The sequence below is a fragment of the Gigantopelta aegis genome, chromosome 15, assembly GCF_016097555.1.
Source record: "Gigantopelta aegis isolate Gae_Host chromosome 15, Gae_host_genome, whole genome shotgun sequence".
Lineage (NCBI taxonomy): Eukaryota > Metazoa > Mollusca > Gastropoda > Neomphalida > Peltospiridae > Gigantopelta > Gigantopelta aegis.
In genome coordinates, this window is record NC_054713.1 from 29,953,309 (window position 1) to 29,959,308 (window position 6,000).

A 6,000-nucleotide genomic window follows, 5' to 3' on the forward strand; every position below is an offset into this window, starting at 1 on the left:
CTCTTGGTAATGTTCAGTAAAATCTTTACTCAGGAGTCTGTAGGTTTAAATTATATTTGTTTATGATTATATCAAGTTATGATAACATTGTTTGTACATGTAAACAAAATTGTATTAATTATGTATGCATCATGGGTATTTACTTTATAGTTTCGATGCATTTAATGAAGAATAATTATGTTCTGTTTTGTTACTACATTGTTTATTTCATTATATGTTGAGCAATAATGTTTAATACTTAATAGACAGAAGGCCATAAGGGAGATTAGTGTACTACTATTTGTGTAACCTTCTTTAAATAAAGATTATTATTATTATTATTATTATTATTATTATTATTACAATTATTATTATTAAACCATTAACGCGACTATCGAAATTAAAATTACAAAATGACGTCATTTTGACGTACCGGCCTCGGTGGCGTCATGGTTAGGCCATCGGTCTACAGGCTGGTAGGTAGTGGGTTCGGATCCCAGTCGAGGCATGGGATTTTTAATCCAGATACCGACTCCAAATCCTCAGTGAGTGCTCCGCAAAGCTCAATGGGTAGGTGTAAACCACTTGCACCGACCAGTGATCCATAACTAGTTCAACAAAGGCCATGGTTTGTGCTATCCTGCCTGTGGGAAGCGCAAATAAAAGATCCCTTGCTGCCTGTCGTAAAAGAGTAGCCTATGTGGCGACAGCGGGTTTCCTCTAAAAAACCAGTGTCAGAATGACCATGTTTGACGTCCAATAGCCGATGATAAGATAAAAAATCAATGTGCTCTAGTGGCGTCGTTAAATAAAACAATTACTTTTCATTTTGACGTAGAGTGGCCCCACTAACATTGGGCAATCGGAAATCCTCGTAACTTCTGTCGAAACAGAACCGAGTGTAGCTATACAGTTTATTAACTTGTTTGAATATTCCTACAAGCGGAGAAATTTTCCCTTACAAACAAAACAATCTAAATTAGATATGCATCACTAATTGTTTATTTTGATAAGAAATGACTAAACTATAACAACATAATATCAATACGATAACCAAGAGTAACAAGCATCGCACCCCTATGTGAAATTGGACTTGCCCGACATCAGACCTAGGAATAATCATGGCCGCCAGGATTTGGTTGAACACTGAAATTTAACCTAACTTGATAATAATGGCCATTGGCTGTCAAAAGCTAGCGGAAGTGAGCCACTTACACTAACATATGACACCCACGTGTTTGGAGTGTTCGTAGGCCCTTTGGTATGTACTATGTACAGTCAATAGAAATATAGTGATGCAACACAAGACTCAAAATAAGCGGTGTCGCATCGCAATTTGCGATAATTAGAAATTATAGGCCTACATGATTATGATTAAATCAATTTTTTTAAATCTCATTTTTGAAGGACTAGTAATGCGCCCCTCTCCTAACATCTTCATAAATCAAGGCTAATATTCGTTCCTCGTATTCAGCCTTGATACATGTAGTCAAGAAATCGTGCCACAAAATGCTTAAATTTCATTGGATGCGATGAGATCTGATTGCAACGAATCGCAACGCTCCTTATAGATTCCCTTGTTATTGTAAACAAAGATGGCAGCGTCAGCGTCCGGCGGTTAATTTTTGATATTGCTTTCAAGATTGTCACATGTCAGCGATGTCATCGTGTAAGGGACATAATCGGTGTTACAAATTTTCTTCCAATAGAGAGCGCTAGTAGTGGATATCAGTAATCTTGACTACATGTATCAAGGCTGAATACGAGGAACGAATATTAGCCTTGATTTATGAAGATGCTCTCCGAAGAGAGTTGCGGTTTTCTAGGTCAGAAGGCCTAACTGCGCTATTTGTGTAACGACTGCATTCAGCGATAGGCCGTGACCCAGTTTCTCTTTGCGTATGGCCCAAACAAGCACGCGCCGCGGTTGCGTAGCAAAAACATTTTCCCCGTGTCCCCTGGCATTTTTTTTTTTTTTTTTTAGAAAATTTATATGAAATGTATTTCAGGCGAACACTGTTTCAAACATGACTTCTGTCGATAGTTTAAGGTATGTAGAGGCGTTTTAAGGTGCAAAACACTGTCAAATCAATGTTTTATCGAGTTTGGTGTCAAAATAAGGGGATTTTGAAACTGAATGACATTCTAGTCCTCGTGACCTACTTTCCAAACTTTCTTTTTAATTTTCAAACATAAACATATCGTGATTGGTACCAAAATAAAGGGTATAATAATATGGACTCATGGATTTTGAGAATGGACTCATCGAAATGAGCCAGTTCAGAAGCAAATGAGTCCAATGGAGAAAAAAATGGACTCCTGGGGAAAAATCCTTAATGCTACCCCTGACTGCTGCACAACTTTAGCAATGTGTGGTCTGGCGTTATCGTGTTGTAATGTCATCCCGGGGCCGTTCTGTTGCAAAAACGGTAACACACTTGTTTGCAAAATTTCATCTCGCTACCTCACAGCATTCAAATTGCCTTCATTCACAACCATCTGGGTTGTAATTCCACCCCATATCATAGCGCCACCACCTCCAAAACGATCCCCTTCAAGAACACGTCGTGACGTAACGTTCATCTTGACGTCTGTAGACACGTGTCCTACCGTCAGATCTGTGGAGAAGGATACGCGATTTACCAGTGAAGAGGACACGTCTCCAGTCACGTACTGTCCATCGCAGGTGTTGTTTGCACCACTGGAGATGTCGACGTCGTGGTTTTGGCGTCAGGATTGGCCTTCTGGCTGGGCGTCTTGCACGGATGCCGTAGATGCGTAGACGTCGTCGGACTGTCCTCGCTGATACACCTGTTGCCAGGGATGGTACGGGCTGTGAGGATTGCTGGTTGGAACCTGTTTCGCAGATGCGTGGTTCGGATCCATGTGTCTTAGAGAGGGGTTGTCACGGGTGATCGGCCGCTACGGGGACGGTACCTGACCTGGTTGTTTTGTTGATATCGTTGCCATAAGTGCCATATGGTGTTTCTGTGGACGTTGAATTGACGTGCGACGTCATGTTGCGAGGTCCCAGATTCAAGCATCCCTATGACTCGCCATCTGTCATTTTCTATGAGGCGTGGCATGAAGAAATTGCATCAAACAGTTCACTAATGGTGTTTTCCTGACTTCTGGACTTCAGAAGGCTGCACAGAGTGGCAATGATTTGCGACTGAATGTCTGGCCTTTTATGGTGAACACTGGACAGGATTTCTCCCGAATATTCCATGTTTCTTGCACAAAGCATGCAATCGCTGCAACAACTGCTTGGTTGCATTTCTTCGAGCTGTTTCATGCACATTTTCTCTGGTTTACATCCATAAATCCATTCACAAATTTATTACTCCAAACAATCCACGTCACAATAACTTTTGCCTTTTAGTATATATAACTTTTATTCGCCCAATATTAGAATATGCATCTGAAGTATGGCATGGGTGTTCTTTATTTCAGGAAGACAATATTGAAAAAGTACAATTAGAAGCCGCCAGATTAATCACAGGTTTGCCTAAATTTGCATCTAGAAAGTCTTTGTATTACGAAACTGGATTAGCAACACTTACTTGCAGGAGTAAATTCAAAAAGCTGTGCACAATGTTTAAAATAATGAAAAGTATGGCTCTTGATTGTATGATACACAGTATCCCACAAAAAGTTGGACAAAGAGCCTCTTACATGCCAAAAAATCGGAATGATATTTCTTTACCCCCTGCTAGAACTAATTTACTTCAATCGTCTTTTATCCATTCGATTATAAAACTTTGGAACAACCTACGAACTGAAATTCGAAATTGTAAAAACATATCATCATTTAAAAAAAGCAATAAAACCCGTTGTCCCATGCGTTGCACCATACTATTCATTTGGCAATAGAAGAGAAAATGTATTGCATACCACACAGGTGTAGTGATTTAAAAACAGATTTATATCGAGTTGGTCTCAGCATCGATTCCTCGTGTGGTTGTGAATAAAATTTCGAAAACAGTTAACATTTTTTTCTGTGAATGCATTTTATATGAAAGACAAAGACGCACTCTCTGGAATTCATTGCAAAGATTTCAACGAATAGATTTACAACTGGTTTTAAATGGTAAAAGTGCTCTAAGCGAAGAAATCAATAAATAAATATGTTTTCATGTACATAAATATATACATGAAACAAAACGTTATTAGTAAATAATGTATGGATTTTAAAAATTATTACTATTTATCTATTTTATTGCTACCCACCAGCCTGTAATCCGATGTCTTAACCACTGCGCCGAGGCCGGTAATCATGAATAAGATGTCCATTTTCATTACACAATCAATATATAATCTTCTGGTGTGGTTATCTTAGCAATTTGAGGTTATCTTGGCATTCAAATCCAAGATGGCTGTTGTCGACCATATTGACAGTTACCCCCCCCCCCCCCCCCCACATTAGCTCGTCAAATATTTGGGCCGAATCATAAATTCAATCTATTTGCACTAAAATGACGATGTACAATAGCTAGGGGGTTTAAATGTTTGTAATCTGAGGTCATCTTGATCTTCAAATTCAAGATGGCGGTTGTTCACCGTATTGAAAATGAGAACCTGCTGAAGCTCCTGAAGTGGGCCTAAATGGGATATAATAATAATAATAATCGGTGTATCTATTTCCACTAAACAGGGGATTCACAATCGTCTTATAGAGTTATTTTTGCAATCTGAAGTCATCTTGATCTTCAAATCCATTATGGCCGTTCACCACATTAAACATTATATGCTGGACAGTGTTCGAAATAAGCACTTGTCCGTTTGTCCTGACAAGTGAAAATCTGCTCGGACAAACAAAATATACCTCTATGGTTGTCCAGTGGACAAGTGAAAATGTTTATTACTGTTTAATTTTGAGCAATCAAAAAATACAGTCTTTTGTACTTGAATAAAATAAAACATTTATTTGGACAAGTGAAAATATTGCTTGTTAAGTAGATCTCTCCGGTGGACAAATGAAACATGCTACTGATTTCTATCACTGCTGGAGCCACTGAACAAACTGAGATAGAATATTAAAAAGAGGCGTTTGTTTCCACTAATTCCACTAATTCACTGTTGCAATTTGTTCTAGGTTCAGTCATATTTCAGTCATATTTTTACTGGACTATAAACAGGAAATTCACAATAGATTTATGGGGGTCATTTTAGCTATTTGATGTCATTTTGACCTGAAATCTAATATGGAGGGCATGGTAGCTGTATTGAAACACTGGAAAGCTCAATATATTTCGAAATAATGTTATGTCCACTGGCTGAATCTGTAAATAAAATGTACAATAGGTCATAACTGTGACCTGGTCTATCAGATTAGATACTGATGCTATTTAAAATGTCAACACCTGTTACCATTTGTGTTCCGTGTGTTCAAAGGACTGCTGGGCAAATGTAGCGAACGACACTGCATTTAAATATTTTGAACTCCAGCCTGGACCAACAAATGAGGGACGAGTGACAGCTAGGGGAACGACAGAGAGGAAGGTACGATAATTGGTGCTTATCATTTTTGTTCGAAAATATCACCGTCAGGTGGGGGCCAGAGTTAGCGGAAGGCAAGATAATTGGTACTTATAATTTTTGTTCGAAAATATCACCGTCAGGTGGGGCCTTCATTGTTTCTTTTTTATTCGGTTAATACCACTTTCATCCCAAGTTTTTGAAAAGTATAAACTCTTTATGTCACCATAAACAAAGAAGATTTTTGACAAATGTGTGAAGGACATTCATGGTTTCAGTGAAGATATGAAGTGATAGTCAGGGGGTCACATCGAGTATTTTATATGCACCATCCCATAGACAGGATAGCACATACCACGGCCTTTGATGTACCAGTCGTGGTGCACTGGCTGGAGCGAGAAATAGCCCAATGGGCCAACCGACGGGGATCGATCCCAAACCGACCGCGCATAAGCGAGCGCTTTACCACTGGGCTACGTCTCGCTCCGTAAAACGTCGGCGTCAATAAAGCTCGTGGCAAGTGAAAATGATTTCACTCGGGAC